The sequence below is a fragment of the Panthera pardus genome, unplaced genomic scaffold (assembly GCF_024362965.1).
Source record: "Panthera pardus isolate Hobbes unplaced genomic scaffold, ASM2436296v1 HiC_scaffold_27, whole genome shotgun sequence".
NCBI classification, from domain to species: Eukaryota; Metazoa; Chordata; class Mammalia; order Carnivora; family Felidae; genus Panthera; species Panthera pardus.
In genome coordinates, this window is record NW_026526843.1 from 6,788,061 (window position 1) to 6,800,477 (window position 12,417).

The 12,417-nt window shown below is 47.6% G+C and overlaps 1 long non-coding RNA gene across 3 annotated transcripts; it reads left to right on the forward strand.

Moving 5' to 3' along the window:
* The first annotated feature begins 1,361 nt into the window (after positions 1–1,361).
* Positions 1,362–8,239, forward strand: LOC109261580 (uncharacterized). Of its 3 annotated transcripts, none has more exons than XR_002077451.2 (4): positions 1,368–1,718; positions 5,435–5,715; positions 6,430–6,636; positions 6,795–8,239. It is a non-coding gene; the product is annotated as an uncharacterized LOC109261580 (long non-coding RNA). The 3 variants fall into 3 exon arrangements; XR_002077452.2 differs by having other exon boundaries at positions 1,371–1,718; positions 5,435–5,581; XR_002077450.2 differs by having other exon boundaries at positions 1,362–1,718; positions 5,435–6,636.
* The last annotated feature ends 4,178 nt before the right edge of the window (positions 8,240–12,417 follow it).

Genomic DNA, 12,417 nt, shown 5'->3' on the forward strand with positions numbered 1-12,417 from the left:
TGCCAGGCATTGAAAGGATCCAGCATGTGTCCATCCACAGAACCAGTCAGAGGGACAAGCCTTAGAGACAAGTGTTGAAGGGGGGTTGGCAGATCCTGGGACGGCATTTACATCAACAGCTCCAGGCTATCCTCCTGTCTCCCCTCTCGTGGATTAACTGCCCCAAACCATCCCTTCACTGGTTGCTGGACAAAGCCTGCGACCACTCTGCTGCCCTCTAGATCTTTGTTAGCCTGTTACCCCCAACCCAGCTCAACCATAAGCTCTCACGGAGTTTGTAAATGAGCAGCCAGACTCCGTGGATAAGACACCCATCCGGGCCAATGGCTGTGTCCTTAACACTGCCCAACTATCAGGCTGTCTGCTTCTGGTGTCTTCCTTTCGTCCCCCGTAGTTTGGAACTCATTTTACTTTATTTGGGTTTGCTGTTGCTCCAGAGTTCTATTTGAGGCCTATGAAGCCATCTGTGACAGCTGCAGCTAGCTGCGATATTCCCAATTTATTAGTCAGCATTCTGCAGACAACAGAACCAATGGGAATATATTATGAAGACTTTGGTTCATACATGTATGGAGGCTGAGAAGTCCCGCGATCTCCTATCTACAAGCTGGAACGCCAGGAAAGACAGTGGGGTAATTCAGTCTGAGAATGAAGGCCCGAGAACCTTCAAACCAGGGGAGTCAATGATATGAATCCCAGTCTAAGAGCAGGAAAAGTGGGGCACCTGGCTGGCTCGGTCACTAGGGCATGACTCTTGATCTCAGCGCCATGAGTTCAAGCCCCACAGTGGGTGTGGAGCCTACTTAGAAAAGAAATAGGAGTAGGAGGAGATGAGATGAAATGTCCCGCCTCAAGTAGTGAGGCAGAAGGAAAGGGGACCATTCTTCCTTCCTGTGCCTTTTGGTATATTCTGGCCCTCGGTGCCTGGGATAATGCTCACTCACAGTGGGCGAGGCAAACCACTTTCCTGAGTTACCGATTCAAATGCAAACCTCATGCAGAAACAGCCTCCCAGACACAACCAGAAATAATGTTCAACTTGGGCACCCACGGACGGTCCAGTTGACACCGAAAATTAACCATCGCAGTAGTTAGGGCAACCTCACAAACTATTGCGTGACAGTATTTACACAATAAAGCCTCGCAACACCCCCGACCCGCCTGACAAATGGGGGAAGGATAGTGCTAGCATGAGAGGGTCTTTGTCAGGGGTGATGTGCACTATGTGAAGATGGGAGGAGTAAGCATGGAAGGCTTCCTGGAGGAGGACGCATTTAGCTAGGTCAGGATAAACTAGGTGAGCCAGATTTCCGAAGTGCGAGATGACTAGAAACAAAGGAAGAGGTATGTGCAAAGGCCTAACAAGGCGGGGGGGGGGGGGGGTCGGCCTTGAGGGACAGACACGGATGTACAGAGACAAAAATATGAACAAATATTTGAGTAATTTATTTGGACCTGGAAGTATGGCGGTTTCCACTCCTAGACCTAAGAGAATGGACAGTCTGGCTGTCAATCACTGCAGGCCCTCCAAGCTGATGTCTGAAGGCGGGGCCACTGAAGGATGGCAAGCACCCGGCAATGAAGCCCTACCACGTGAGCAGGCCGATGACGGTTTGGATTGTGCAACGAGGCTTCCGTAGACCGTTCCCCTCAGTGATGACAAAATATGGCGGGTACTGTGGATATATGGCGGTTGACAATGCTCCGATCTCACAAGTGTAAGTTTAATTGACTTTCTCTCATAATTGGCTGTTTGAAGTGTGAGTTTAAGAGAATGGGGGGGGGGGGGGAGGGGGCGGATGGTGTGTCCTAAGACACGTTGACAGATGTGTCTCATGGGCTTCCGGATTGATGACAAGGGAAGGGCCCTTAGCTGCCTTTGGGGACATTGTTGTGCTTTATGTAACAACATGATGAGTCTTTCAGATCATTTCATTTGTCTGAGTGTGGGTCTCGAACCCTTCCCGCCCCCCTCCCCGGATTCGTGGTCTTCATGTTTTGTGGTGTTTGCAGCTTAAAAATGCAGAAAAAGGGGTGCGGTTGGCTGAGCCTGAGTGGGTCCCAGACAGGACGATGGCTGTTGGCTGCCTGGGAGCCGATTTTGGTTTCCATGGTACAGTGTTTGGGGACGGGACTTGTCACCGACTATTGTTTACATCTGGGTCTTGGCCATTTGTGTGAGGTGTCTTGGTGACAGGCTATCTCTTACCTTGATCTGAAACGAAAGGAGAGTGAAAGTAAGGAAAGGGGAGCATGTGTGTGATTACGACAGCCGATGCCTGCCTTTGAGGGCAGTTTTGTCTTTCATTTAACATGACTGTGTGTTTCCTATCAGTTGTTCAAAATTTGGAATGGTCTTCTGCATATGCTGCCTTGAAAAGGCGGGGGAACCCCCTGATAATTCCAACGTGAAAGTGGGGAAACAGATGGCGTGGTGGGCTCGGGGCTTGTTCACTGACCACCGGGAATTGTCTTCAGTCACCACTGAAAGCTGCATTTTTCTGTAACGTATTCGTGTTTTTCCTATCATTGTATCCAACCAGTAGCGGTCCGGGAGCTTTTCACGTGTTTTCCATAAAAAAAAAAAGGTGTTCTATTAATTGCCGTCTTCGAATAAGAAGGTAGTCTATTGGGTCTGCTTGGCAGGGCCTTGGTGCTTTAAGTCCCCGATGGGAATGATCTGCTCGGGATCTTATTTCTTGTTTTTCCTGTGATAACGTAATGGCAGTGGGGTGTGTTTTCCCTGTGATATTGCAACATTGCATCCATTTGAGTTTGGTTTTTTATTTTGACTGTGTTTCATACGTGTTCTCCAAATGTGAAAGTACTTTCAGCGTGCACTTTGGAACAATTTGTCCGGCTGGACACGTGAAAGTTTCACACGCCGAATGTCTCCTAGCCGCTCTTGTTAGCCAAGACTGAACACTGTTTTGGCATTTAATTTTCCATGTTCGTCTTAAGGCAGCCAATTGAATTTTGATGTTGGCGCTCCTCATATATTTCCTTTAAAGTGCTTGGTGTAAATTTCAATTTACAGAGGAGGCATTCAACGTCTAATGGGGTGCCTTATGTTTCCAGTATAATGGCGTGTTTGACATAATTTGTTTTGCTAAATCCTGGTCTTGTTCCCTATGGATAAATTCTCTTAAAAACAAAGGTTTTCTGGGGAAACTGCCTGGCTCAGTGATAGAACCTGTGACTCTTGATGTGGGGGTTGTGATTGCAGGCCCCACACTGGTGTGGAGAGTGCTTAAAAATAAAGTCTTCAAAATGAATAATAATAAACGTTTTGAGGTGATCTCAAATTACGATTCAAAACAATCTGGTGAATGCTTGCCTCTCATACAGTTGGGGATTTGGGTGTACAAAAGAATTGGGTCTCCTATGACTTTGTTCCATTAAATGTTGTTCCAGGCCCTTTGCGTAAGCTTTGTGTTAACCATTTTTGGCGTTATCGTTACTTTACAAACGAGGAAGAGATTGTTTTAATTATGTGTGTGCTTCTTGCTTTATGACAGTGACTGGCTCCCGGTGGCCCGGGAGCCCAACCTTTCGTCTTATTTGCTATTAAAATGTTTCTGAAAAACTGGCTCTGTGTGTTTTATTTCATGGGCCTACTTAAAATTTTCTTTTCAATGTAAAAAATAGCAGGTATTGACCATCAGGCTGACGGTGCCGTTTCCTGACCGCGAATTCCGGGAAGTGCCTGTCACCGGCCATCCCGGAATTCCGTTGGCTTCGTTCTGGGTTTCATTTCTCATAATAATTACATGACACTTATCAACTTTATTCAGGTCAATTCTGTACTTCGTCTTTAGTGCGTTTGCTTTGAACGTCACGGGGCATTTTCAATTTATTTACAAGCAAATTCACCCCCAGAAGTATTGCTCTCTGTGTTCTAGAACTGAATGGCCCTTGCTGGTCACAGTGCATACTTTTGAATATTATATTAGAACCCTGATTGTGCACGTGACATAGTGGTATTTCTTTTCTTTTCTTTTTTTTATTGTTGTGTCTTTAAATGCTGACCCAGGTGCTCCTTCCTAGGTGTTCTGCCATAGAAAAAATTACTTTGTGGTATCCTATTTACAAACAGTCTGTTCCCCGACACCTCCAGTCCTCCTTGTTAGGGGTCCTGGGCTAGACTGGACATGCTGCTCTCCCTGCACCCTACTCCACCCCAGTCGCAGAGGGTGCTGTCCCTGCCTCTTGAGCCACAAGAGCTGACCGTGCCTTAATGCCCCAAGGGCTAGCATATTGGCTTAGGAAATAGTCAGTGGCTGCCTGCTTCTCCTCATACACCTCCCTTCCTGTGTCAGACCTAATGTGTATGCAAGGGGAGAATTCAATGAGAGGGAAGCTGTTGTTTTGCTCAAAACCCTGAGCGCCCTAATCCCTGAGAGTAATCTGATACTTGGTACAACAGGGACTTCCTTTTGATAATGGTGATAGCTGGGTTTGCCTTATCAGCCTTTTTGCTGATTGATTCTTGATATTGACTTGAATTTGGTATCTTAGCTCACGTAGAAACGATTTAATGACTCATATCGGTGACACGTTGAAGGTCTGTAAAATGTACTTTGATTACATTTAGACCTGTGAAAGATCCACTGCTGGTATTTGGGTTTTACTGTCTTCGGTACTGACAGCAAAGCAGACGTCAGGAACCGGGACACTCAACTAGCCTCACCAATCCTGACTTTTGAGACAGAGTCCTAGATCTTGAACAAAATCTAAGTGTGGAATGAAGGTGCTTTCATTACTTGCCCATTCCATTGCCTGTAGTATCCTAGGGGCATTCTTGCACATTGAGAGCAGATTCTCCAGTGTGTATGTAACCAAATGTCCAATTTGTTCCCGTTGTTTCCTCCTCGGAGACCTATGTTCAATGTCAGCTGGTAGGGACATTATGCAATGTGTGAAATGCTTGGTGAATTTGTTGTGATTAACTTAGCTCATTTTGCTTTTTAGCAGTTTTGGAACTTACTATGTTACCGATTAAGAAGTCTAGTATAACAGCCCAGCCATTGTAATGTGCATTTCGTGGTCTATTAAGTAGAGCACAAAACCCATTTGAATGATTTGTTACCCATCGTGTCTTGCGTGGTATGTCAGTGTCAGCAATTGGTAACAAAGTGAGAACACCACCACCCATTCCAAAGGTTTGTTACCCACAATTGTGTACGAGTGGATGGCTTCATTAGTGAAGAGCGACATGGGAGTTCTGAGACACCCCTTCTCGCCACTGAGGGGTGATACCTCTTAACATAATATTTAATAATTCCCCTGTGCTGGTTGATGAAGGCGGGATGCACCATGGTTCGTGCTGAGGGGACAATCAGCCTCTAAAGCCGCAATCTCACCTTGTGGGTTGATTCATGCATGCAGTTCCTGCCTTACATTCTCTTTCACTCTTTTGGCCTACTTCACACAGGCTGCATGATTGGGTCCTCTGGCCCCACCAACCACTTTGAGAAATTGCTCTGGATGAGGGAAAGAGGAAGTTTGCCCCATCCACTCGTGTTGTGAGTTTCCAAGTGGCCTAATTTTCCTGCAGTGGTCCCAAGCTGACCTTCCACAGGTAAGTCTCTTTGTAGATTTGTACAATCATCACCTCCCTCAGGATCTGTGATGGGAACGTCCAGTTCTGGTCAGCCGGTGGGCCCGTTATGAGAGGAGAGGACCCTGAACCAATCGTCAAGGCCAGCCATACAGGTAAGAGCAACCTTAGGCTGTGCGAGGCCAGAGGTGTTGGGTGAATAGCACTTGTCTCCTGTCAGCTGTACCTTTATTCCAGATGGTGTGGAAATCCCATCCCTGAGTCTCTAACACGGGCGCTTCCCACAAGGTCGGGGTCACTGCCTAGACACTACTTGTTAACTCCGTGGTAGAGACTCCATGTCTTGAGTCAATTTCCTCAAGGAGTCAGTGGCATCTTTTTCCCAGACCTTCTTCGTGTTCCTCTGCTTACTGTTGCGTGCCACTGTTACACACACGTTGGCTTTATTAGAATGTCAGATGTCCAAAAAACCCTGATCTTGAGCCTTTTTATCCTTTTGGTAATCGCTTTCTAATACCACGCAGAAGCAGGATGGCCTGGATGGGATGGTCAGACACAAACTTCAGGAACTCAGAGATTGTGGGAGCACTGCTCAGGTGCATTTCTTCAGGTCTGAGTGTAACTTTTTTAAGTCATGGATCTGAATTAATTGAAAGCCAGGCGTACCTAGGAGAGGCGAGAAAGATGAGACCTGTACACCAAGTGGGTGCCAGAGGGTGACAGTCTGCCGGTCCACCCCCGCTGGGGTGGGTGGGCATTTATGTGGCAGCCGTCCTAGAAGCACAGGCTAACAGTTCAAGCAACATGTGGGTCAATACTTCTTTGCGGGTTTCCCCTTCCGTACATTCTAGCTATTTTTGGCTTTGCAGATGTCGCCGAGACCGTGTCACCCATCGTGTTTCGTTCACAATAAGTTTCCAGTATGCGAGTCTGAAAGACCCTCGGCCCTTTCTTCCTGTCATCTCTGAGCCTCAGCTTCCACATCTGCAAAATGGAAATGACACCTTGCTCTTGCTCTCAGGCGTGGTGTGAAAATCAAGCGTGATCATCTTTATGAAGTGCTCAGCACACAGGAGGTACTGAAGAAATCAGGACACCGTTTCCAGAATGTGTTTAGGGGAGCAAAAGATCATGGCTTGGTTTAGATCCTCTTGCCACCTGTGCAGACCCCACTTGCACTTCATTTCTTGAGCCTTTTGCTGTAATTTCAGCTACGTTTTGTTTCCTTTCACAGGGCCAGCAACTATTCTCAGAGGGTCTTGGGCATCTCTTTGGAAATGGACCTCTTTAACTCTGCTGTGATGCCAGGAGGTAGCCCAGCATCCCAGACCCTGCCTTTCTCTGAGCTGCATTCTTTCCTGGCTGCCTTGGACGTCTGACATTGAAGCTGATGTCACTCAGCGTCAAGTTGGGGCTGGAGGGTGCCTGGTAACTGGCAGTGCCCAAAGGTCTCCTCTCTTTCCTTCTCTGTATAAAGTTACTTCTTTTCTGGGCAGTGGTTAATTTGGGGAAAATCAGGTGAAGACTTTGACGGTTGGGTGTGAGAGTGTTAAGCATAAAGACGAATGGCTCTAAGGTGCATTCAAAGACCCTTGTGACCTCTAGTGTCAGACACACCTCTGGTTCCTCTGTTGCTTTGTTCGCACCAGTTCTATCCAGAAGGTGGCATCACAGAGCCTGATGTGCACTCCCCAAAGTCCAAACGATCCACATTTCTTTGTGGTTAGACACTAACGTATGTAGCCTTTACACAACATGTTGACATTTCAAAGACTTTTCATTTATCCCTGTACTTGGTTCAGTTACTTTCAAGCCGTGGGAGATGGGGGTCATTACGACTTCCTACCCAGTGAAAACCTGAGACGTGAGGTACTTGCAAAACTCTGTGCCCCAACGCATGTTCCTTCCCCAGGCGGTAGGTACAAAAGTGAACAAGAATGGCTTGTCTGCTTGTCAAAAGCAGTTGTACAACTTAATAACCGTGATGCCTCCTCCTCCTTCCACACACACTTGTGCCCACTGCCCATCAAAGTCACGTTGGGTCATTTCACTGGGGGGAGGGATGGGGAAGACGTAGATGAATGTTTTGTGGGTAAGACTTCTGAGTACTGGCACTTAACAAAATAAGACCCAAGGTTGAAGCTTCCAAAAGGGTGACTGTTTAATTGGTGGCATCTCAAACTCAGGACCCTGAGGGAAAGACAAGGTGACCCTCCCAATTTAAGGTGGGGTCTGGCTTGGTGGCTCTTTCCCAGGAGTCCACTCTGGAGCCTGCCACATCAGTTGCGTTATGAGGCCTGTACTCCGTGAATGTGTACTTCCCAGCGGGGATGTTAATGAGTTATGAATTCTTGGTGTGAAGTATTTCATGTCAAACCCTGTTAGCCTGAAGTGGATTTTCATTCCTCTTATGGATGTGGGTGACAGAAGGGGAATGGATATCGAACACCTGAAGGTAAGGCCTTTGCACTTGTGCTGCCGAAGGAGCACGAGGTAAGGCCTTTGAAACGCAGTGTATTCGTTGCTACACTGGTTCCCTGTTATAGGCGCACTTTTCCACGGATGAATATTATTTCATTGGATACATGTACCACATATTCTTTATCCATTTATGCTGTTGATGGATGCTCACAAGTCTCTCATGTCTTACATATTGAGAATACTACTGTAGTGAGTATATGGGATGAGTAGGTGTCTTTGACATAGTGGCTTCCTTTCCTTTATATAAATGCCCAGATACGGGATTGATACATCATATAGGAGCTCAATTATTAATTTTTTGAGAGGCCATCCTACTGTTCTCCGTAGTGCTACCCAATGTAGTGCTGTCAGGTGGTCAGACTCCCTATACAAAGAAGCTGAAAGAGTACGTCTACCATGCAGAGCAATGGCCTACTAGGATTCACTGGGAATCCTCATGTTGTGTATGGGAATGTGGTTGGAATTGTATCCATGCGTTTCCATCTAAGCTTCCTGCACTCTTCCAGTGATCGTACCTTGCCCGTGGCAAGAAGACGAGCGGCGTGTGGGTGCTGTCAATGAACCTTCCATGAGGCAGGGGACGTTTAGATTGTCACAGACATGAGCTGATGAGCCTGGATGTCCGGGAGCCTCCTGGGTCAGGTGTCCAGGGTGGGGGATTAATCCTTCCGCCTTTGTTTCTATACGCCATTTCAGGCCCTTCATTTCTCGCGATTAGTGAAACCTAGGGTCCAGAAGGGATATATGAGAAAACTCTGGGAGTCTAATGAAACTTGAAAGGGGGTGGGTAGAGTGTCTTAGTGGGAAAGTGTGAGAGGCATTGTGGGTTCAGGGGCAATGGCAGCATCTGGCGACTGGGCAGATACTAGTTACCAGGGAAGAAATGTGTCTCTGGCCTCCAATGCAAAGAAACTAAAAGAGTATGTCTACCATGGAGATCAATGGCCTCCTAGGAATCCTTAGGAATCCTCATTTTGTGTATGGGAATGTGGCTGGAATTGTATCCAAGCGTTTCCATCTAAGCTTTCTGCCCTCTTCTGCTGACCATACTCTGCACATGGCAGGAAGATGAGCGGCGTGTGGGTGCTGTCCATGAACCTTCCATGAGGCAGGGGACGTTTAGATTGTCACGGACATGAGCTGATGAGCTGGATGTCCGGGAGCCTCCTGGGTCAGGTGTCCAGGGTGGGGGATTAATCCTTCCGCCTTTGTTTCTATACGCCATTTCAGGCCCTTCATTTCTCGCGATTAGTGAAACCTAGGGTCCAGAAGGGATATATGAGAAAACTCTGGGAGTGTAATGAAACTTGAGAGGGGGTGGGTAGAGTGTCTTCGTGTGAAAGTGTGGTAGGCATTGTGGGTTCAGGGGCAATGGCAGCATCTGGCGACTGGGCAGATATTAGTTCCCAGGGAAGAGATGGGTCATGTCTTGTTGTCTGGTCTCCAATGCAAAGAAACTAAGAGTATGTCTACCATGGAGATCAATGGCCTCCTAGGAATCGTTAGCAATCCTCATTTTGTGTATGGGAATGTGGTTGGAATCCTATCCACGTGTTTCCATCTAAGCTTTCTGCACTCTACTGCTGAGCATAGTCTGCACGTGGCGGGAGGATGAGCGGGAAGGCCGTTGCATATGTGCTGCCAAAGGAGCACGAGGTAAAGCCTTTGAAATGGAGTGTATGCCTTGTTACACTGGTTCCCTCTTATAGGCGTACTTTTCAATGTCTGAATATTATTTCATTGTATACATGTACCACATTTTCTTTGTCCGTTTGTATTGTTGATGGATGCTTAGCAGTCTCCCATTCTTACATGTTGAGAATAATACTGCGGTGAGTATTGGGTAAGTATGTGTCTTTGACATAGTGGCTTCCTTTCCTTTATATCAATGCCCAGATACGGGATTGATAGGTCATATGGGAGTTCAGTTATTAATTTTAGGAGAGGCCATCCTACTGTTCTCCGGAGTGGCTATCCCAACGTAGGGATGTCCTGTTGTCAGCCTGCCTATACAAAGAAGCTGTAAGAGGATGTCTCCTATGCAGAGCAATGGCCTACTAGGAATCCTTAGGAATCCTCATTTTGTGTATGGCAATGTGGTTGGAATGTATCCAAGCGTTTCCATCTAAACTTCTGCACTCTTCTGCTGACCAAACTCTGCACATGGCGGGAAGAGGAGTGGCGCATGGGTGCTGTGAATGAACCTTCCATGAGGCAGGGGACCTTTAGAATATCAAGGACATTTGCTAATGAGACTTTGTGGTTACCAGCCTCCATTTTCAGGCTCTTGATTTCACTTGATTAGTGAAATCTGGGGCCCACAAAGGCTCTGAGGACACTCTGGGAAGAGAAGGAATCTTGACCTTGGGTGGGCCGAGGGACTTGGAGTGAAAGTTGTGGTAGGCATTGTGGGTTCAGGGGTGTGTCCCCTGCCTTTCTCCCTTCTCACGCACTACCCTGGGGTCAGCATAACTGGGGGCGAGGAGACAATGGACATTGGTGGATGTGACATGAGAAACTATGCCAGTCTTGTTGAGTTGACACATTCATTAGGAGAAGAGGGTGTTGTTTTCCACGTTCCACGTGGAGTGTGGGTTTGCCAGCAGGCACGGCTCTGCTGTTTCATCCTTACTCTGTGGTACCGTGGGCCTGTGAAGGAAGGCCACGGGGTAGGGTGGGTCGTCCTTCCCCCTGCTGTCTTGTTGCAGGTGACAATAACCTGAGGCCCTTCTGAGAAGGAACTGCTGTTGCTTATGCCTCTTTTATCCTCCAGGGACATCTTCTTCCATTGTCCCGGATCTGTGTTGGCTCTTGGGCACTGCTTGTGGTGTTTGCTTCCCCCTCCATGTGTCAGGAGGCTGGGTTTTAAAACTGGCAAGAGGCTTGTTTAGCTTTTCAAAAGGTTTGCGAAGAGGCAGAGAGCGCACCAGGACAAGTTTTCCGAAGTCCGTGTTCCCAGAGAAGGGAAGGGGGAGGTCGTGTCCCCCTTTTCAATGGGGATAGTTTAGCTCTTGTTTCTTATTTTCTTTGCCCTGATGCCATGCTCCCATGAGACACCAGGCCCCATTGGTACCTGCACCCCTTGGGACCTGCACCCTTGGTACCTGCACCTGCGTGGGTGCTGTCAATGAACCTTCCATGAGGCAGGGGACGTTTCGATTCTCATGGACATGTGCAGATGTTTCTGGATGTGCGGGAACCTCCTGGGTCAGGTGTCCAGGTTAGAGGATTAATCCTTCCTATTTTGTTTCCTTGTTACATTTCAGGCTCTTGATTTCTCTTGATTAATGAAGCCTGGGGTCCAGAAGGGATATGAGTATTTAATGAAACTTGACAGCGGGGGGTCGAGGGTCTTAATGTGAACGTGTGGTAGGCATTGTAGGTTCAGGGGCAATGGCAGCCTCTGGGGCATGACAGATATTAGGTCCCAGGGAAGAAATGGGTCATGTCTGGTTCTCAGGCTTCCAATACAAAGAAGCTAAAAGAGTTTGTCTACCATACAGAGCGATGGCCTACTAGGAATCGTTAGGAATCCTCATTTTGTGGATGGGAATGTGGTTGGAATTGTATCCAAGCGTTTCCATCTAAGCTTTCTGCACTCTTCTGCTGACCATACTCTGCACATGGTGGGAAGATGAGCGGCGTGTGGGTGCTGTCAACGAACCTTCCATGAGGCAGGGGACGTTTAGATTGTCACGGACATGAGCTGATGAGCTGGATGTCCGGGAGCCTCCTGGGTCAGGTGTCCAGGGTGGGGGATTAATCCTTCCGCCTTTGTTTCTATACGCCATTTCAGGCCCTTCATTTCTCGCGATTAGTGAAACCTAGGGTCCAGAAGGGATATATGAGAAAACTCTGGGAGTGTAATGAAACTTGAGAGGGGGTGGGTAGAGTGTCTTCGTGTGAAAGTGTGAGAGGCATTGTGGGTTCAGGGGCAATGGCAGCATCTGGCGACTGGGCAGATATTAGTTACCAGGGAAGAAATGTGTCTCTGGCCTCCAATGCAAAGAAACTAAAAGAGTATGTCTACCATGGAGATCAATGGCCTCCTAGGAATCCTTAGGAATCCTCATTTTGTGTATGGGATTGTGGTTGGAATTGTATCCAAGCGTTTCCATCTAAGCTTTCTGCACTCTTCTGCTGACCATACTCTGCACATGGCGGGAAGATGAGCGGCGTGTGGGTGCTGTCCATGAACCTTCCATGAGGCAGGGGACGTTTAGATTGTCACGGACATGAGCTGATGAGCTGGATGTCCGGGAGCCTCCTGGGTCAGGTGTCCAGGGTGGGGGATTAATCCTTCCGCCTTTGTTTCTATACGCCATTTCAGGCCCTTCATTTCTCGCGATTAGTGAAACCTAGGGTCCAGAAGGGAT